The sequence below is a fragment of the Pimephales promelas genome, chromosome 23, assembly GCF_988280905.1.
Source record: "Pimephales promelas chromosome 23, fPimPro1.hap1.1, whole genome shotgun sequence".
Classification (NCBI taxonomy): domain Eukaryota; kingdom Metazoa; phylum Chordata; class Actinopteri; order Cypriniformes; family Leuciscidae; genus Pimephales; species Pimephales promelas.
The window spans coordinates 15,098,348-15,121,610 of NC_142791.1; the positions used below are offsets into that span (position 1 = coordinate 15,098,348).

The 23,263-nt window shown below is 38.0% G+C and overlaps 2 long non-coding RNA genes across 2 annotated transcripts in view; one reads left to right on the top strand and one right to left on the bottom strand.

The window, feature by feature from the left end:
- The window catches only part of LOC148969426 (uncharacterized), a 36,383-nt gene extending 32,461 nt beyond the window's left edge, over positions 1-3,922 (bottom strand). Inside the window, exons 1-2 of the long non-coding RNA XR_016149653.1 lie at positions 3,686-3,922; positions 3,024-3,137 (exon numbers count right to left, since the gene is read on the bottom strand). This is a non-coding gene — a long non-coding RNA (uncharacterized LOC148969426). The remainder of the gene's footprint in view (positions 1-3,023; positions 3,138-3,685) is intronic.
- A 912-nt stretch (positions 3,923-4,834) lies between these two features.
- On the top strand, positions 4,835-8,439 carry LOC148969427 (uncharacterized). The gene is made up of 3 exons (XR_016149479.1): positions 4,835-5,006; positions 5,517-5,821; positions 6,063-8,439. It is a non-coding gene; the product is annotated as an uncharacterized LOC148969427 (long non-coding RNA).
- The last annotated feature ends 14,824 nt before the right edge of the window (positions 8,440-23,263 follow it).

A 23,263-nucleotide genomic window follows, 5' to 3' on the forward strand; every position in this document is an offset into this window, starting at 1 on the left:
TAACTGCCACATATCAACGTATTTTATATACTATGTATTTTATACTAAATAATATCACTGTTCAAAAGTTTGAAGACAGTACTTTAAAAAGTGTTCTAGGATATGGGGTAGAGTTAGCAGGCAGAATACACAGTTTGTAAAGTATTATAATCATTATGTCTATGGAAAGTCCCCATAAAATATGGACACATGATCAAGTTGTCACATTCAGTTTTTGTATATTCCCTCACTGGCCACTTTATTAGGTCCACTTGTCCAACCCCAGACAGCAACATAGGGGCCGTTTACACCTGGCCACTTCATGCGTTTTCTGTGATCGGATAGCTATCCGATCGCGAAAAGACCAGGTGTAACGCATTCGAGACGGGTTTGAATCCGATCGCTCAAACCACTTCAGGAGGTGGTCTGGACAAGTGTAAATGCATCTTGAAACCACATATGTAAATGTTACTAAAAAAAAATAATAATAATTATCGCGTGAGAGCGTGTTACAGGCTGTATGTCATGCTATTTTAGTCAGATATGACGACGCTACTGCGACGCACATCACCTCAGATGAGCAGCTGAACGCCTATCAAGCCAACGCGCCGCAATCTATCGCAAATCAAAGTGAAAGTAAGTCGCAGACGATTAACACTACCATCTTCATTAAAAGTAAAGAAACGAAATGATCTTACCAGTTCTGTTGTATTTAACACCTTGAGTCTATTTTGTAGTTTGTTTTGAATGAAATAGAGTGGTGGACTTCAAAATTTTGACAATGGGTCCTGTCTCTACTTTTTGACTTTTTTAGAATCGCCTGTGACAGCGTTAGACTGGCTGTCTATGGGCATGCACAAGTCCGTCCATAAAACAACCCTTAACGCTCATTTTCAAAACTGTGCAACTCACCGAGTGGTTGGTGGTGTTCGTTGATGATTAAAAACAAATATATCGGCGCAATGTATGCTTTCAATCCATGTTGTTTGCTATTGTGGAACTATTTTTTTCAGATACCTCACAACCGCGTATAAACTTCCGCTCGATATTTGAGTCTGAAGCGTTAGCACACTCCCGACCACTTGATGGCGACAACCAGGACGCTGTACGGAACACGGCCCTTACAAAAAAATCACTGCAGTTTTTTTAGAAGTAATACTGCATGTGGAAAATGCAGTTTTTTGGACACGAAAAAACTGCATTATTGCAGTATACAGTAGTTGGAGTACAACTGCAGTAGAACTGCAACATAACTGCAGTAGTATTACAATAATACTGCAATATAACTGCGGTAGTATTACAATAATACTGCAATATAACTGTGGTAATACTGCAATATAACTGCAGTAGTACTCCAATAATATTGCAATATAACTGCGGTAATACTGCAATATAACTGCAGTAGTACTACAATAATACTGCAGTAGTACTCCAATAATATTGCAATATAACTGCGGTAATACTGCAATATAACTGCAGTAGTACTAAAATTATACTGCAATATAACTACAGTAGTACTCCAATAATATTGCAATATAACTGCGGTAGTACTGCAATATAAGCGCAGTAGTACTAAAATAATACTGCAATATAACTGCGGTAGTACTGCAATATAAGCGCAGTAGTACTACAATAATACTGCAGTAGTACTGCAATATAACTGCAGTAGTACTGCAATATAACTGCAGTAGTACTATAATAATACTGCAATATAACTGCTGTAGTTCTGCAATATAAGTGCAGTAGTACTACAATAGCACTGCAAGATAACTGCAGTAGTACTGCAATATAACTGCGGTAGTACTGCAATATAAGTGCAGTAGTACTACAATATAACTGCGGTAGATCTGCAATATAACTGCGGTAGTCCTGCAATATAACTGCGGTAGTACTACAATAATACTGCAATATAGCTGTGGAAGCACTGCAATACATAATTCGACTAAGTGCAGAGTGCAGAAACTGCGTTATACAATAAGATCTTCATTCTCGCAATCGACAGACTGTCATCTGCTTCTCATTGCTCATCACAGCAACATTTTATGTGATGAGAATCTAAATACTTAAAAAACTTCTCACGATTCAGTAATCTCGATATCTGTAATAGTAAAAACGTATAATAGTAAAAGTATTCAAGAGAGTTTCACATGTAATATGTAGCTATTTCATATGCAAGCATGTCAGCCAATCACAGCAGTGGGCGGTTGCATTGAATCACACAGCAGACACGCCCCTTCAAACAGAGCGTTCAAAGCAGAGGCTAAAATTAAATCAGGCTAGGAAAAATGCCTTTTATTTCTAAATTATGACTATTTTGGATCTAAAAACATACTAACATTATAAGGGCAACCCAGGAAACATTATAAAATAATTATAAAAAAATGTCAGGGGACCTTTAAAACAGCTCTAATGAGGACACTCGACAAAACTGACATTTTGGCACACATTGTGTGTGTGTTATGGTTTGTTCAAGCCTGAAAAAGAACTCGATACTGAAGCGCACCTTTTCCTCCACACAGCTGGACATTTAAGTTGCTGGCGCTCATGCTACGTTCACGGTCGTCACGTGCGCATAGTATATCCACCACATATTGGCAAGGCTCATCGGCAGAGATATTACTATCGGCCGATACCGATGATCATTAAGCTTTTATCGGCTGATACCGATGTCGTGCTGATGTCATCGTGCATCCCTAACACTTGGCTTTATATGAGAGATCTCGGCTCGATTTTGTCACAAATGCAGTTGAGCAACTTCCTCTTCTAAAACAGTAGACAGCGCTAAACTAAGTGATTAATTTAGTCTCCCAGGAGAAGCCCACTTGCCTTTGCATACAGCTGTGGAAAATGACTGGTGAACAGGTGTTTACTGTATCTTATGATACTTTTTGAGGTTTTCTTAAGCAAAATGTTATTCTATATCTAGACATATCCATATTAGATTTAATCTTATTGAATTACATCCTATTTATGTTAATTTATGGTTTATTGTTCAGCATTAATAATGAGTTTGAACACTCCAGATAAAAAGTTAAATTACTCACCCTCATGTCATTCCAACCCCGCAAGACACGGGGAACACAACTGAAGATCTTTTTGATGAAATATTTCTGTCACTCCATTGACAGTCTACACAATTTGCCCAATAACATGCATTTCTGGAAAAAAGCAGAGACACACAATTTTTAAAGTCTGTGAGTGCATATTTGTTTCACCCCAGCCATCGTCTTCTGTTTTTAGTTGTTACCAGTACATTTTCCTGGAAATAGCAATCACACAAAAAAAGTAAGTTAGCCTACTTAAAAAAAAAAAAAAATCTTTTCTGCACATAATGTCAAACTACTGAACATATTTGCTTGTATTTTCCAGTAAGTTAGTGTCTGATATTTCTAATATTCCTGATATTAAATTTAAACAAGTAAAGTCACCGTGTATAGCACTTCATACAATACAGATAGTTTAAAAAAAAAATGCGTTAAAAGTGATAAGCAAACATAAGTTACACAATCTGCTGTGACGCAGTTAACACTAACGTTAAACAGTGTAACGTTAAACCGGAGAATGGTAAAACTAAAATTACAGAATAGAAGCGGCGTTTCCTCTTATTTTCCCACCGGGAAAGTCTTTCCCACCGTAAAGTCTTTTTACACCAATCTAAAGTAAAAAAAGAGAAATATGAGGACATTATATGTTATAATTTACTCACATCTAAGCTGAATGACTTGACAAGGCCTCGCGCAATGAACTTCTTTTCTTCCAGAAAACGCTTCTCTTTCATTCCACTTAATGACCGTCGTCACCACGAGTAATGCTGTCATGTCTTTGTGTTTTAATTGTGAAAGTTCATAAATATGAACGTAAATGAACGATAATTTCAGTGAGGAAATCAACCAAACCGTATTTTATGGAGCATACACTACGCGGAAAGACGCTAACTGACAGTAATGAGCATCAGCTGTTTCGAGACTCGTTGTCTGGACAACGCCCGCGGCGCGTGCGCGTGAAGGAAGCTCTGGTCACATGGGCTATGTCTCATAATAACTGCAGTACAGTTTAATATTGGTAGGCCAAGACTTCAGATGCAAAAAGCAAAAACTTCATCTGTCTTTTTTTCATACTATAAAGCTCCTTTATTTAGGTTCAGTAATTCCACTTTTTAATGGCAACTAAACTGATATCATTGCCTGAGAGCCCAATAAAAACATAAAACTAAAAAAATGGATTAGTTTTCTCTATCAAAAAGAGTCTATCACTTTTTAAAGTGTAGGCCTATCACTGAACTGAAGTTATTGTATCTATAGGCTACTACTTCATTATACTGCAAATCTACAGTTGTACTGCAGTTTTACTTCACTATTCTGAAGTTGTACTTTTTGTACTGCTGTTTTACTGCAGTTGCACTTCAATGTACTCTAGTCACATTGTGTCTATACTGCAGTTATACTTCGTTAATACTACAAATCTAGTTGTACTGCAGTCACATTGTATCTATACTGCAGTCATTCTTCGTTAATACTGCAAATCTACAGTTGTACTGCAGTTTTACGTCACTATTCTGAAGTTGTACTTTTTGTACTGTGGTTTTACTGCAGTTGCACTTCAATGTACTGCAGTCACATTGTATCTATACTGCAGTTATACTTCGTTAATACTGCAATTCTACAGTTGTACTTCATTGTACTGCAGTTATACTGCTTTGAACTGCAGTTTTACTGCAGTTGTACTTTATTGTACTGCAGTTATTTTTCGTAAGGGGGTGTCTAGCGCACCGTAAAAAAAGTCCAGGAGCACAGTTGCTCTGCTCACGCTAGCCTTCTGAGAGACGGAGAACCGATCGCGAAAAGACTACAACCAAATGTAAACAGACCCCTTTCCTTTTCCGGTAGCTAGCACAGTAATATCAACGAGCATTGAGTCCTCCAGCAGATATCAATGCGATTTTAAAAAATGACAAATAAAACACGACAGAAACGGTATTTCGCTACGCTACTTGTTTCAGAACATCAACAAACACCACCAACCACTCGGTGAGTTGCACAGTTTTGAAAATGAGCGTTAAGGGTTGTTTTAAGGACATGTTTGTGCATGCCCATAGACACCCAGTCTAATGCGGTCACAGGCGATTCTAAAAAAGTCAAAAAGTCGAGACAGGACCCACCCATTGTCGAAATTTCTAAGTCCACTACTCTATTTCATTCAAAACAAACTACAAAATAGACTCAAGGTGTTAAATACCGGAATTATCCTTTCAGTGACTTGGTTTGAACTTTACTGGTGCCAGACAGGCTGGTCTGAGTGTTTCAGAAACTGCTGAATGATCTACTGGGATTTTCACTCACAATCATTTCTAGGGTTTACAGATAATGGTCTGAAACAGTGCAGAGTGAATATCCAGTGGTCTGTGGGTAAAAATGCTGCTGGTGTAATGGTGCGGGGGTTTTTTTCTTGCCACACTTTGTGCCAATTAAGCATGATTTAAACACCACAGCTTACCTCACTTATTGTTGCTGACCATGTCCATCTTTTTATTACCACAGTGACCAAACTTCCAGCAGGATAACACACCACGTCGCAAAGCTCAAATAATCTCAAATTGGCTTCTTGAACATGACACACACGGCCTCCACAGTCTCCAGATCTCAATCCAATAGAGCACATTTGGGATGTGGTGGAACGAGAGATTCATATGGTGGACGATTCTGTAGCAACTGTGTGATGCTTTATGTCAATATGGACCAACATCTCTGAGGAATGTTTCCAGCACCCTGTTGAATCTATGCCATGAAGAAATAAGGCAGTTCTGAAGACAAAAGTGTTACTGATCCAGACCAGTCCTTGCAAGGTGAACCTAATGAAGTGGGCAGTGAGGGTGTATATTATCTAATGTTGAATATTGCCCCGGTTCATGAATTCATTGTCTCCTTCTAGTCTCGTGTTTCTGTTGTAAGATGTGTGGGTGTACGTGAGTGGACAGCACCACTCAGATCAGGTGGATTAGTGATCCAGCTGATCGCAATCACCTCTCCAGCTGCTGCCTATTATATCACCTTTAAATACTCACTGAACTTTCCTCTCTTTGTCAGATCGTTGTTTGATGTCCCTCGTGTGTGATCCTGTTCCTGTCAGCGTCTTGTTCTGTTCCAGTCTTGTCTCACGGTTTTCTGCGATTCTGGATTATTCATCATCAGCTCATCATCACGGCACTTCACTCTGGATTACTGACCATCTTGTCCCTGCATCACCAGCTTGTTGAGTGTGATATACATGAATAAAGAGTTTAACTTGCATATCGTGATAAATATCACACGCTTACTTTCATTTATAAAAATGCCCAAAAATTGTTCTGCGTTATGTCGACGACTCACGTACATGAAACTACATTCACCTAAAGGATTATTAGGAACACCATAGTAGTGTTTGACCCCCTTTCGCCTTCAGAACTGGCTTAATTCTACGTGGCATTGATTCAACAAGGTGCAGAAAGCATTCTTTAGAAATGTTGCCCATATTGATAGGATAGCATCTTGCAGTTGATGGAGATTTATGTGATTCACATCCAGGGCACGAAGCTCCCGTTCCACCACATTTCAAAGATGCTCTATTGGGTTGAGATCTATTGGGGCCATTTTAGTACAGTGAACTCATTGTCATGTTCAAGAAACGAATGAGTCGAGCTTTGTGACATGGTGGATTATCCTGCTGGAAGTAGCCATCAGAGGATGGGTACATGGTGGCCATAAAGGGATGAACATGATCAGAAACGATGTTCAGGTACGCTGTGGCATTTAAACGATACCCAATTGGCACTAAGGGGCCTAAAGTGTGCCTAGAAAACATCCCCCACACCATTACACCACCACCACCAGCCTGCACAGTGGTAACAAGGCATTATAGATCCATGTTCTCATTCAGCGCAGTCTCGTTATGACGTCTTGGGACGTCTTGTGACCATACGTCAACATCCGCCTTTTTAGGGTACCCTTAAACGTCGGTTAGATGACGTTATCGGATCCTAACCCTACCCCAGACCTAAACCTACCCCTAAACCTACCCCGTCACCTAACCGACGTTAAAGGTAAAGCGTCAGTTGTATGACGGCCCGGGATCGTCATGTAACCGACGTTTAAGGGTACCCTAAAAAGGCGGATGTTGACGTATGGTCAAAAGACGTCCCAAGATGTCAGTTATATGACTTCTTGGGATGAGACTGTGTTATCTCATTCTGTTTCTGACTCTACCATCTGAATGTCTCAACAGAAATCGAGACTCAAAAGACCAGGCAACATTTTTCAACAGTCTTCAAATGTCCAATTTTGATGAGCTCCTGCAAATTGTAGCCTCTTTTTCCTATTTGTAGTGGAGATGAGTGGTACCCGGTGGGGTCTTCTGCTGTTGTAGCTCATCCTCTAGAATTAACAAGGCATTTTCGCCCAGAGGACTGCCGCATACTGGATGTTTTTCCCTTTTCAGACAATTATTTGTAAACCCTAGAAATGGTTGTGCGTGAAAATCCCAGTAACTGAGCAGATTGTGAAATACTCAGACCGGCCCATCTGGCACCAACAACCATGCCACGCTCAAACTTTTTTAAATCACCTTTCTTTCCCATTCTGACATTCAGTTTGGAGTTCAGGAGATTGTCTTGACCAGGACCACACCCCTAAATGCATTGGCAACTGCCATGTGATTGGTTGATTAGATAATCGTATTCATGAGAAATCGAACAGGTGTTCCTAACAATCCTTTAGGTGAGTGTACGGTAACGATTTATTTTAAGTCCACTTTAGTGAATGTGCAACTATGTGTCAACTAACTGTCATTAGAGTATTAGTAGACTGTCTGCTTAATATCTCCTAACTCTTTATTGTGATGATCCTCAAAAGACATTATACTGACTATGAGCAACTCCAAAGTCCAGTTATTCTACTAACCCAAACCGTAATCCTAACCATAACAGTCTAGTAATACTCCAATGACAGTTAGTTGACATGTAGTTGAAAAGTTACTAATAGTTAGTAGAACGACAGTCCGTATTAGTGTTAGTAGAAAGCGGACTATCGAAATAAAGTGGAACCGAAACGACTGATTTTATTTTTTCCAAGAATTATTAAGTTTAATACAGTAAGGTTTGTCAATGCACACTAAATAAAACCTGTATAATTAAATATTCTTCAAAATGAATGAATGTGTACGTGAATAAAATTATCTTGCACAATTAGTTTTTAATTTTCCCCTCTCTCATTTTGCTACAGTTTTCAAACACAACGGCTTGTGTGTCATTACCAGCGCTGCTTCACGTTAAATTCATAAGTGTAACTACAGCAGGCCTCAAGGGACACAAAACACTCCTGCCTCCTTCCTGTCACTTCCTCTGCCTGTCACCCACTTAAATAATGACAATTTAATTTCCCATCTAATTGGACCTGTAAGTTATTTAAATGAAGCTCTCAGTGTGTGAAAAGAGGGAGGCTGAGACAGAACATTAACAGCTTAGTGTACTCTCTGATTTTAATGAGAGAGGTCAAAGCAATGAGACGATGTTAAACAAACATCACTTCTCCTTCTGTTTAAATGCGAGCGAAAGGAGGAAAGGCCCCCCCTCCGACAGGACTTTATCTTCTCTCGTCCTTTCTTTAAATAACATTTAATCATCTCATCCACCCTTCATATCCCTAATGGAGCTCCGCGGTACTTGTTTGACATCTGTTAAACCTCAGCGTTTGCCTTGCCAGTGCTCTCCTTGATTAAAATCACCCACTCACTTTTATTTTATTTGTTTCATTCACTTAAATCTTCAAGTAAACGCTACGGTCTGTTTTAATACGGGGCGATGGTAAGTAAAAATAACCCTGCCTAATATCTTAAGATTAAATACATCTTTTCGGGGAACTAAGCTTCCCTAAGCTCGCGTCCCTCTCTGTCCCATCTGATTGCGGGATTTTTTTTTCTGAGGACCTGGGTAAAGGGAGCACATGGGCATTACTTTAAATGATGATTTAAATACATTTGGTTATTGGATGGCGTGGATTCGGTGAACTGCGTACACTTACAGTTTTGGGGTTTAAGGAGAATTTCATCACGAAATGGACAGCAATTGAAAGAAAAGTGCAGAGGGCATAAATACAGGGACATATGAGGGTAAATCAAAGGTAAAGAGTTGGGGGGGAAATACTTTGTTGTATGAGAGCTGCTTAGTTTTAATTTTATTTATGGTGGAGGAGGGGTTTGGCAAAGGGATTTAAGTTTGCCACATTTTTTGAAATACATTGAATACACTGATGAGCCAAAACGACCAGTCACTGAAGCAAATATCATTGATCATCTCCTAAAAAGGCAGCGTATTAAAGTGTTGGTAGATTAGATGGTGAACAAACAATCAGTTCTCGTAATCAGGATATATATTTGGGCAGGAATAAAGATCTGAATGACTTTGATAAAGGCCGAATTGTTGCGGACCCAAGGCTCATCGATCCACAAGGGTTATCCCGTCTGGTCCGAGCCAACAGAAGGTCTACTGTGGCACAAGTCACAGTGAATTTTAATGGTTATGGGAGGATTGTGTCACAACACAACACGCTGCGTATGAGAGAGCCTATGATGACCCTGTTTATCGTCGAAAGAACCTGGGCTCTAAGAAGGGCCTAAGAAGGACCCCTGGTCCAATGAGTCCAACGAGGAGAGGGCTCTGAGCTCGGGTTTTTGGCCCGAACCCAGAGTATTCCCCCTGTATTTCTGGTCAGTTTGAGGATGCATGGTGGTGGAGGGATGTTGAAAACTTGGGTCGACTATATAGACCTCAACTAATTTTTGCTGATTGGGTAGACATGTTGATTACTGATTGTTGACAGCTGGTTGGAATGACTTGATGATTGGATTGATCATTTGAATGTGTTCCTCCTGAACTTTGTAATAAAACTTTATAAAGTTGAACCAACACTTACAATTAAACCAAATGGAACACAAATGTGATATTTAACTAAAGTAATTTTTGCTGATTGGGTAGACATGTTGATTACTGATTGTTGACAGCTGGTTTGATGTGATGATTGGAATCATCATTTGAACGTGTTCCTCCTGAACTTTGTTAATAAAACATTATAAAGTTGAACCAACACTCTTACAATTAAACCAAATGGAACACAAATGTGATGTTTGACTAAAATAATGTTTGCTTAATGGTTGAATTGAATCGTCGAAGGTCAACGCTAAAGACACATTAATAAAGTGAGATTAAATACATAAATTTGTGTTATGTAACATTCAATTATTGCAGGTGGTGTAATATTTTGAGTTTTTTTATTTTATTTTGAGGGACATGGAATCTGTTTTTGAGCAAGTGAGATGAGTTAATGCTCACATTTAGCCATTCACACAACCCCGCTTTCACGACAATGGCGTTTTGGGGGCTTGAAAATGAAAGCTTTTGAAAAGTGTCTACAAACTATAGTGTTTAAAAAACTTTCATTGTTTCATTGTTTGTTTCTCTCAACATGTGAACAGGACAGCCCGTTCTCATCCTTTAACGTCATATAGAACGCTATATGACAAAACGGCGCTATACTACGCACATGGCACCCTTTATCGGTAATATAACACGCGAACCCAAGACGTTATAAATCGTTTAGCGTGAATATGACACACACACCCTACCCCACACCTAAACTTAGCCCTCACAGCGCGTGTTATATTAACGATAACGGGTGCCATGTGCGTAGTATAGCGCCGTTTTGTCATATAGCGTTCTATATGACGTTAAAGGATGAGAATGCGTTCAACAGGAGAGCTGTTGGTCAATAAAAGGGAAAACAAAAGTAACTTGAGTTAGATATTTGAAAAAGTAACTCAGCTATGTTGTAAATTTACTAGTTACAGTTAATTGGAAAAGTAATTTGATTATGTAACTCACGTGACGTTACTTGTAATTCGTTACTTTCAAAACTGGTAGTGGTTGGGAAGCAGAGCGAAGTAAGCTACTTTTTAATAAAATGAATTAAAAAGTAATGGATATTTGCTGGAAGATATATTTTCAAACTCTGAAGTGTTGCTGAAACAAACATTTCACATTTAGAGAGTGTTATTGACGTATTGTGTTCCTTTCCTATTCCCTTAACTTTCTTTACTTGGTCTTAAAATGTCTAAAATTTACTTATATTTAGCAAGAAACATACAGAAAATGTCATTAATTATTATGCGGATATCTTAACCTTGGCCGCTGCACTCCTGAGGTTCCACATTTTCTTCTGTTTTCACATTTTTTCACTATTTGTAATTGTTTTGTGCTAAATATATTGTGATTAAGAAAACTTCTAAATAAAATCACGCAGTTTACAACGCATTCTCACCCCAAGGCGTCACCTTTTGACCATGCTTCAATATCAGACGCTTTAAGCGCGATCCTACGGCGTCATTTAACTGACGCTAAAGGAAAAGCATCAGTTAGATGATGCGGGTAGGTTTAGGTCTGGGGTAAGGGTAGGGTTACCCGTAATCCTAGGGCGTCATCTAACTGACGCTGACTAAAGGGTGCCTAAAGCATCAGATATTGAAGCATGGCCAAATGATTTTTTGGTATGTGATTGCTTTTTTTCCATTTGGTTTACACTGCTAATTTACTGATATATTCTTGGTCATATAGCACTGTTCCAGTAAAGAGGTGATTGTGTAGACTTTGTTGCATTTGACATTACAACACTAGATGTTGAATCACTCGCCATTAGTGTTTTCATGGTGCCAGAGATACATCTGACCTGTGTTTGCTGATATGAAGCGTAATAGTTCTGTAATTGAGCAGGGGAATTCAATTTTACTTATGCCCAATTATCCACTGAATCTGCTGTCTGCTAAATGAGATTATTGCAATAGCATAAGTCTCTCCCATTGGGTTCCATTAACTTTGATTACTGCAAATTATTTACTTACAGCTCTGGTCCATATTGCACTGATGTGCCATAGAAAACTCATTTAGTACTTCATATACACACACTCAATACAGTAATGCTGTTACACAATACAGTAAGTTAGTGGACACACACACAGAGAGAGAGACAACGATCATTTACAACGGGAGGGGTTGATTGAGTGCTCTGGAAGATTAAAAATACTGTGTGACTGTGTACAAACATTTATTATGGAGCACTAGTACAGGATATTTTTACAGGAGTTTAAAAAAAAACAACCCCATATGGTTATAATATTAGAATATGTTAGAAAAAAAAATGCCATATACTCTGTGCTAGTATGTATGTAGATGTGAATGATTGGCCGATGCATAGAACGTTTGCAGTCCCAATGTATTTAACCTAAAAAAATACTTAACTTATTTAGTTAAAGCAATGTAAAAATATATGTTGTCATAACTTATTGATCATATGATCAATGGAATCAACCGAATGTCTTTTATTAATACGTTATTTAGATACACAAAGACCTTTTATAGGTTATTATCATTTATGTTTATTGAAAATAATTGTTGATTTAATTGTAAAAATACAATTTGAAATTTCACTGCATATATATATATATATATATATATATATATATATATATATATATATATATATATACAGTATATATATATATTTCCAGTCTATATATATATATATATATATATAGACTGGAAAAGAAAGGTGATTTAAGTTTGACCGTGGCATGGTTGTTGGTGCCAGACAGGCCGGTCTGAGTATTTAACGGTGAGGCAAGGACGAATCCAAATGCAGTCACTAATTTTAATAAATAATAATCAAACAAAAGGGTAATCCAAGGAAACCAAAGAAACTCAGAAACAGGAACTAAAACTACAGTTAAACAAAGACTGACACCCAACAACTGAAGCAAAGAGGTTTAAATTCAGACAAACAAGTTAAACAAGGTAAAAGTCTAATCAGACTGGGCGTGGCTAATCAGACACACATGGGGAGACTAATCAACAAAACAGGGAACAGCTGACATGAAAAGACAGGGGAACACATGACAGACAAGAACAAGATACAAAACCCACACGTGACACTAATGAGTCCAATGGGAATCAGGACGTCCAACAACTTGACAACCTACTCTTATCACGGCATGAGTTTCCTACTGCTCAGTTACTGGGATTTTCACGCACAACCATTTCTAGTATTACAAAGAATGGTGTGAAAAGGGAAAAACATCCAGTATGCGGCAGTCCTGTAGGCGAAAATGCCTTGTTGATGCTAGAGCTCAGAAGAGAATGGGCCGACTGATTCAAGCTGATAAGAGCAACTTTGACTAAAATAACCACTCGTTACAACCGAGGTATGGAGCCAAGCATTTGTAAAGCCACAACACGCACAACCTTGAGGCGGATGGGCTACAACAGCAGAAGGCCCCACCGGGTACCGCTCATCTCCACTACAAATAGGGAAAAGAGGCTACAATTTGCAAGAGCTCACCAAAATTGGACAGTTGAAGAATGGAAAAATGTTGCCTGGTCTGATGAGTCTCGATTTCTGTTGATACATTCAGATGGTAGAGTCAGAATTTGTTGTGAAACAGAATGAGAACATGGATCCATCATGCCTTGTTGCACTGTGCAGGCTGGTGGTGGTGGTGTAATGATGTGGGGGATGTTTTCTTGGCACACTTTAGGCCCCTTAATTGGGCATTGTTTAAATGCCACGGCCTACCTGAGCATTGTTTTTGACCATGTCCATCCCTTTATGGCCACCATGTACCCATCCTCTGATGGCCACTTCCAGCAGGATAATCCACCATTTCACAAAGTTTCTTGAACATGACAATGAGTTCACTGAAAAAAAATGCCCCCCACAGTCACCAGATCTCAACCCAACAGAGCATCTTTGGGATGTGGTGGAACGGGAGCTTCGTGCCCTGGATGTGAATTCCATAAATCTCCATCAACTGCAAGATGCTATCCTATCAATATGGGCCAACATTTCTAAAGAATGCCACGTAGAATTAAGGCATTTCTGAAGGCGAAAGGGGGTCAAACACAGTATGGTGTTGAATATGACATGACAAAATAGTGATTAAATTTTAATTTGACATTTTCCTTAAAAGACAAAGCATTATAAAATACAAAAAATATAAAAGTCATTTTAAAACCATTTAACAGTAACAGTCATTTTAAAAGTAGCGCAGCGCTTCCAGGTTGTGCATCAGAACGTAGGCTCACTTTTTTTTTAATGCACAAAAAGTATTCTTGTTACTTGATAAACTTCAGGTTGAGCCACTGTAGTCACTTGGACTATTTTAACAATGGCTTTACTAACTTTTCTGGGCCGGCAGATGAAATTAGCGAGCAGTCTATGAAGGAGTGAGACAGCTCTCAGATTTCATCAGAAATATCTTTATTTGTGTTCTCAAGATGAACGAAAGTCTTACGGGGTTGAAACATCATGAGGGCGAGTATTACTGACATGAACTAACCCTTTCAACTCTCCAAGAAATCAAAAATGGTCAATTTTTTTTTAAAATAAATTATTTATCTGCACACGTGGTTATTTATTTATTTTAAATTTTAAGTATTTAAAAATGAACAAACTTAACCTCTTAAAATGTTCTCTGTTCCACCTGGCATTCCTACACAGTCCATCAGGAGTCAGGACACAGTCCGAATACAGATTCAGAGAGAGAGAGAGAGAGAGAGAGAGAGAGAGAGAGAGAGAGAGAGAGAGAGATCAAGCCAGCCAGCGACAGACAGGAGCCCAGCTGTTTGGAGGCCAGTGTCGCTCACTTTAATGACAAATGCAAAGCGGAGAGGAAAACCTCTAAGGCCTAATTTTGTGACATTGTCCCTCTCCTAATTGAGAACATTTCTCTCGTTCTCTTTCATTCTCCGTGTGCCAGCGTCCTTTGCGCTCGCAGCAGGAAAAGAGCAGGCCTAATTTCATTGGGGTTTGTTTTAGGACAACCCTTTTAGATGTTTAATTCAATCCCAATTTCGTGTAATCAGGCGAAAGGCTTCCCCCGAGGTAGAGCCACGCTACCAGGACCCGCCGCCCACAATTTGCAAATGTAATTGGTCCACGTATCTCTCTCTTTCTCCGCCCCATGGTTCCACCACAGGCATTATTAACTAATATCACTTTTGAATGTTTTTCATCTATTTTATCACACGGCTTTTCAATTGGTACCTGCGCTCGCATATCCTGGCTCATCTTGCGGCCCGACGGATGAGCGCAGAAGGGGGAAACTGCAAACGTTGGGAACATCATCCCGCGTTTACCTCAAGGCAGCTGCGTTGTTATTGTAATATTCATATTTCGCTGGATTTACAGCCGCTGGATATTGAGTACAAAATCCATTATCATTTGTATATTTTAATTATGCAAATGAGGCTGCTCAGCTGGCTGGCTGATCCTGCAGGGAAGCCTAACTTCATTTCGGGTGATTACAATTTATCCAGTCGAGTCACTTTAATTGTAACAAGCTAATTACCTTGTTTCATTTAGTTTTAACAATGCCAAAAGAAAAGCGTACGGTGATAGCGCTCTCTCACCGGGGGCCCTGACAAATCAGGCCCAATAACAAAAGCCAAAGAGAGAATGAAATTGGGAAAAGATGAGAGAGATCAAAACAATCTGTTCTCCATGGCTCGTCCTGAAGACACACACACTCTTTTTCAGGCCGGGGCAAGTTGTCACACGTGTTTCTGAAAAGTGCGAGTATTTTTATCAGGGTAGGTTTAGTTTTGAAACTGGTTTAAACCGATGTTGCTCTTAGATTTGGCAGGGATATTTTAGGCCTACACTGTAAAAATGAATATGCTTTATCTAATCAATAAAATTGTGGCAACAGATTACAAGCAATATTATTAATTAAATTGAACAAATTATAATTGAGTAATACTTAATCAAAATATTCCTTAAAAGTTAACCATTTAAGTTTACACCAAAAAATTAAACAAAAATATCTGAATAACAGAGAGACGTCAAAGAAAGAAACAGGCAGAATCGCTGAAGGAAAAAAAAAAACGTCATTTTAAAACAAACCTAAAACAAACACTGAGCACCATAATGGTGACTTAAACATGATACTTCCTAAAAAAAGTTTTACTCATTTTAAATGGTTTACGTTTAATGAATTAATTTGATTAATTATTACTCAATTCTATTGTTAAATTTAATTAATAGGCTAATATTGCTTGTAATCTGTTGCCACAATTTTTTTTTTTATTAGATAAAGTGCATTCATTTTTACAGTGTATGTAAAATTAAAAATGACGATTTGTTCTCTGTAAGATTGGTCATAACTTTAATTCGGTTGTATAAAAACAGGTTTGAGAACTAAAAGTAAGACTTTTAGATTGTGATTTTATTTGATTACATGCATCACTGTATCTGCTCAGCAGATGGACAGAAACGCTGACACTAAAAGGGTTGGTCTTCTAATCATGTCAGTCACTCTAACAATCACCGCGGTGGCTCTATTGATCAAGGACATACTGTAACTGATGTCTAATGTGTTGAATTCTCTATTGGGATCCATTTTACAGCTCTTATGTCATAGACATCACGACTCAGACAGAGCCCGAACGAGAAGCCCCAGATCGCTGTGTTGTTCAGTAATCTTCAGAGTGTTTTAAATACAGTCTGTGACAGTGTGGTTTGTTTCTGTGACTCAGACTATTGAATGGACGGTCGCTGTCCTTGGTGCTGAACACAACCAAACCCTCAGAAGCCTTTATTACAAAGCCAGAGAAAAGCTAGAACAATGCATTTAGAGAAGCATTACCGTATCCAGTCAGTATTGAGTTAATGCAAATGGCATACTTATATCACTGTCCTGTAAAGACCAACAAGGACACTCATAAGTAAAAAACGTATTTACCTCAGAACTTTTAAACTGTGCATTTAAAAAGTAATTCTGCTGAATGTAAAGACAGATTTTCGCGCTGAAAACCAAAGCGCTTTAACCTTTTTAAGAAGTCTGACCCCTGTCATTCCCTATCAAAGTGAAAGCATTTTTATTAACAGTTTATGGAAAAATCTTCATGATTACAACTTTCTGACCAATCAGAGCACATGACATCAGATTACCACGGCAACATCTGGAGGGCCACTAATGTGCCGCATATGTTTTTCACTGTTAATGTGTAAACATGTTTTTTTTTTCCCTTTCTCCAACACACTTTCACTTAAGAATGATAAACTGAGCTTTTACACTCTTTAGCAGGAGTTCAGTAATCCGTATGGATAAATCACTGGGGTCAGCCGCTAACAAAAGTACTAGTGATGACATTAAAATGCCCAGAAGCACTTAAAAAAGTAAAGCAGCTGTCAGTTTAGCAGTTTCTCGCGCAGTGTGCATGGCAACAAATATATTCTTTGAGATGGACAAAAACAATAACATATTTACATAAAGGCAAATAGGACTTCTTCAACCCATATTTTGGCATGTACTTAGTTTACTTCACAAAAATTTAAATTAAAAAGATTTTATTTTCATATACTACTATTCAAAAGTTTTGACACATCTACAAATTATCAACATTTTAGAATAAGTCGAAACTCAAATAACATAAATGGAAGTATATGTGAAAATATATGAAGTGAGATGGATGGATGGATGGATGGATGACAGATGGATGGATGGATGGATGGATGGATGGATGGATGGATGGATGGATGGATAGACATACAGACAGATGATAGATAGATGGATGGATGGATGGATAGACAGACAGATAGACAGACCCACAGACAGACAGATGGTGATATAGTTAGATAGATGGATGGATGTATGGATAGACATACAGACAGATGATAGATAGATGGATGGATAGATAGATAGACAGACAGATAGACAGACACACAGACATAACATAAATGGAAGTATGTGAAAATATATGAAGTGAGATGGATGGATGGATGGGTGGATGGATGGATAGACATACAGACAGATGATAGATGGATGGATGGATGGATGGATGGATGGATGGATGGATGGATGGATGGATGGATGGATGCATGGATGGAGGGATGGATGGATGGATGGATGGATAGATAGATAGACAGACAGACAGACAGACAGATGGTGATATAGTTATAGATGGATGGATGGATGGATGGACATGCAGACAGATGATAGATAGATGGATGGATGGATGGATGGATGGATGGATGGATGGATGGATGGATGGATGGATGGATGGATGGACATGCAGACAGATGATAGATAGATGGATGGATGGATAGATAGACAGACAGACAGATGGTGATATAGTTATAGATAGATGGATGGATGGATGGATAGACATACAGATGATAGATAGATGGATGGATGGATAGATAGATTGACAGACAGACAGACATAACATAAATGGAAGTATTATGTGAAAATATATGAAGTGAGATGGATGGATGGATGGATGGATGGATGGATAGACATACAGACAGATGATAGATAGATGGATGGATGGATAGATAGATAGAGATAGATAGACAGACAGACAGAAAGACAGACATACATAACATAAATGGAAGTATATGTGAAAATATATGAAGTGAGATGGATGGATGGATGGATGGATGGATGGATGGATGGATGGATGGATGGGTGGATGGATGGATGGATGGATAGATAGATAGACAGACAGACAGATGGTGATATAGTTATAGATGGATGGATGGATGGATGGATGGATAGACATACAGACAGATGATAGATAGATGGATGAATGGATAGATAGATAGATAGATAGACAGACAGAGACAAACAGATGAATGATAGATAGATGACAGACAGACAGACAGACAGACAGACAGACAGACAGACAGACAGACAGATAGATAGATAGATAGATAGATAGATAGACAGACAGACAGACAGACAGACAGACAGACAGACAGACAGACAGACAGACAGACAGACAGACAGACAGACAGACAGACAGATAGATAGATAGATAGATAGATAGATAGATAGATAGATAGATAGATAGATAGATAGATAGATAGATAGATAGATAGATAGATACACACTTTTTGAACTGCACAAGGTATCATATACAGATTTTCAATAAAACAGTGCAATATTTGATAATCACACACAAACAACCATTAGCACACCTAATTATTTCGACAAAGCAAACATCAAATCATCTCTCTGTTTTTTAAATAACCGTTGTCATTAGCTGTGAACAGCGACAATAACAAACACATTACATTAATCTGCCCTTAATGTGATTTGATTCAGACTCCTGAACCGCTGCTCACTACACGGAAAACAGTCTCTGGCTAGCAGGAGCGTATGAACATATCACTCATTAATTCCCATGATGCTTCATCCACGGCTGTCATCCGGAGATATCGGCTGTAATCGAGAGGATTAAAGCGATGGCGTTCATTAACACATTGTGTTGTTTTTGATATTCACATAAACAAGTTGCTGTCATGTAAGGAGATGAATTGTTTTTCACATTCCCTTGTCATTAAGGAGATTACATGTGTATCAGAAATATATCTCTAAATAACACACCTAAACCTAAATCTGTGTTTAATGATGATGTAAAAACTGTGTTACATCGCACATAACCTGTTATTTGATATTTCATAGACTCACTAACAAATATTAATGATATGGCACAGTAGATGTCAGAACAGAATTGAAAAGTGTTTAAGCTTGAAAAATACTGTAAATAAATGTAAAAATATACACTGCTGTTTTAAAGTGTGGTGTCGGTAGGATTTCTTTTGGAAGAAATTAATATTTTTAAGGATGCGTTAAATTGATCAGAAGTGACAGTAAAGACAATTATAATGTTACAATAGATTTCAATAGATTTTCAACTTTCTTTTCATCAAAAATCCAAACCCCACAGTCTCATGTTTTTCACAAAAAATATTACGCAGCACAGCTGTTTTCAATATAAACAATAATCATAAATGTTTCTTGAGCATCAAATCATTATATTAGAATGATTTCTGAAGGATCATGTGACACTGAAGACTATGATGTCTGTCATCCATCCATCTATCATCTGTCTGTCTGCCTGTCAGTCATCCATCCATCCATCCATCATCTGTCTGTCTGTCTGTCTGTCATCAATCCATCATCTGTCTGTCATCCACCCATCCACCCTTCCATCCATCCATCCATCCATCATATGTCTGTCTGTCTGTCTGTCATCCATCCATCCATCCATCCATCATCTGTCTGTCTGTCTGTCTGTCATCCATCCATCCATCCATCCATCCAACATGTGTCTGTCTGTCATCCATCCATCCATCCATCATGTGTCTGTCATCCATCCATCCATCCATCATCTGTCTGTCTGTCTGTCTGTCTGTCTGTCTGTCATCCATCCATCCATCCATCCATCCATCCATCCATCATGTGTCTGTCTGTCATCCATCCATCCATCATGTGTCTGTCATCCATCCATCCATCCATCCATCATCTGTCTGTCTGTCTGTCTGTCTGTCATCCATCCATCCATCCATCCATCCATCATGTGTCTGTCATCCATCCATCCATCCATCCATCATGTGTCTGTCTGTCATCATCCATCCATCATCTGTCATCCATCCATCCATCATCTGTCATCCATCCATCCATCCATCCATGCATCCATCCATCATCTGTATGTCATCCATCCATCTCTCATCCATCCATCATCTGTCTGCCTGTCTGTCATCCACCCATCCATCTATCCATCCATCCTTTGTCATCCATCCATCCATCCATCCATCATCTGTCATCCATCCATCCATCCATCCATCCATCTGTCATCCATCCATCATCTGTCTGTCTCTGTCTGTCTGTCATCCATCCATCCATCCATCCATCATCTGTATGTCATCCATCCATCCATCCATCCATCTGTCTCTGTCATCCATCCATCCATCATCTGTTTGTCTGTCATCCATCATCTGTTTGTCTGTCTGTCCTGTATTATGTAGGTCAGTATTACTGTTTGTATAAAAACAATTAGTTAAAAGCATTAACATGATTGTGAATGTTTTTCTCTTTATCTTTTTTTACTTTCCCAGAGTTATCAGTCGATGACATTTCTAATAAGGCGGGGAGAGGGGCAGTTACATCATATTCCTGTTTTGAAAAAAAACCTGTTTTCCCTCTTCGCTCGATTTGATTTGTTTTTCTAACAATGAGCTGTAAACAATCTAATCTGTGTGGTCCCATATTTGCCACTATATGTTTCCCTGGATTAAATCGGATTAGGGGATTACACAATTAATACGACCCGAGACAGCAAAGGCATTCTGACGTAACCCATTTTTTTTTTTTTTTTACAAATAATATCCCAGAATAATTTCAGTGCAAACATTGAAATGTTCGCTTTATATTTAAAAGTGTAATTCTCTTCTGCTCACCAAGACTCACAATATCATTACAATTTAACTGTTTTACTCCAGTCATCAGTCACATGATCCTTCAGAAATCATTCTAATATGCTGATTTGAGACTCAAGAAACATTTATTGTCAATGTTGAGAACAATTAAGACTCAAAAATATAACCCTGAAACGAACAAAACTGACATCCAGAGAAACTATTTACTACGTCAATATCCTAATTGCTGAAATGACCAATCAATTGTTGGAGCTGCCATCCGTCAGTCTCACGTTTGCTCAGATTACTCAACTAACGCCAAACTTTGGCACAAACAATGGTGATTAAGCAACAGATTAAACCTCCTCATAAATAATGAAGAGCTGCGTTTTCAACACGCTTCCTGTTCACTCCCTCTAATAGCCACATTAAAAGCTCTTTACAAGTCAGTGATGAGAGGAAGAGAAAAAACAAGCACTTAACGAGTTGGAGAGAGAGAGATGCCAGTTGATCAATGAGTCAACGAGGTCCTTAAAGGAAAGCCTGTGCTGCACTGATGTAAAGCGCTAATGATGAAGGCAATAAAAGGCCTGGCTCTCAACCGACATCCTAATTAAGGAAGTGGAGGTTAGATGGTTTTGCTTAACTGATTCACCCATGCCATCTTCATGAACTTTGCACCGTTTCTCACTGTCTGGATGTGACATAATGATAAGGGACATAAGGGATTTTGAGTCATTTTTAATATAAATGCAAAGGAAGGGAATGGTAATTATCTCTACATTAAACCAACTGTCAATGGCATCTATCTATCTATCTATCTATCTATCTATCTATCTATCTATCTATCTATCTATCTATCTATCTATCTATCTATCTATCTATATATCTATCTATCTATATATATATATATATATATATATATATATATATATATATATTACTTTACTAAAAATATGTTAATTCTGTGTTGCCACATTATGAATATTTTTGTTTAGTGATTTTTTTGTACTTTGAACTCAGAAAGCTCAGAAATTGTACAGCTTTAAATATAATTCTATAGATTAAAGTTATATACCTTATTTCAGACACACTACATAAATGTTTTACACTTTATTTTCAGTATTACAATGTAATTATACATTTAAATACTGAGTAATAATAATTAACTATGCCACTGTAAAAAAAAAATACTTTCATGATTTTTTTTATCATATATATATATATATATATATATATATATTGTCAAATCAACTTATAATCTATGTGGTTCAGTTAACATAATATTTTGAGTTTCTGATGATTAAACCAATCTCATGAACTTAAAATTTAAAAGCAGCTAGGTTACTAAACATACAGGTTACTGGGTTACTGAAGCCAACAATGGTTTTGGGATGAGGGTTTGGATTAGGGTTAATTGCATGTAATTGTGCATAATTTATAGTTTTTACTACAGTAACTACATGTACCATGTCCATGCAACAATAAAAGTGTACCAATCAATGTTTTACCTTTTAAAACATATTTGACACGTGATAGTATTTATATTAGCATCTAAATGAACAGATTTTATTCCAGTCAAAAATATTACAATAAAAATATACCATAAAAATATAACATGAATATTTAACTAATTCTGACTGCACCAACAAAAATCCATTTTAAGGTCACTCTAGGAAGAAATATATAAACGTATACAGTAACAACTACACAGTCTAACTTTTACAGTGTGAATACTTTTTGAAATAAAGTATATGTTATACATGCAGAAACTCAAGAGTTTCACTGTGGGTGTCCTGCAGAATTGTGGGAGAAAGGAGATCAGATTCACCTGACAGTGTAAATTACAGTCCTTGGATTATTTTACTCTACTCTGACACTAATTTATAACCCAGTAAAGGAAGTTGACTGGCAGCTGACCTGAACAACTTTCATTATCATCAATATCTGTTATGGCAGTATTTTTGTCTTTGATTTGTCATGTAGGCTACCGAGAAGTTGTCTCAGAA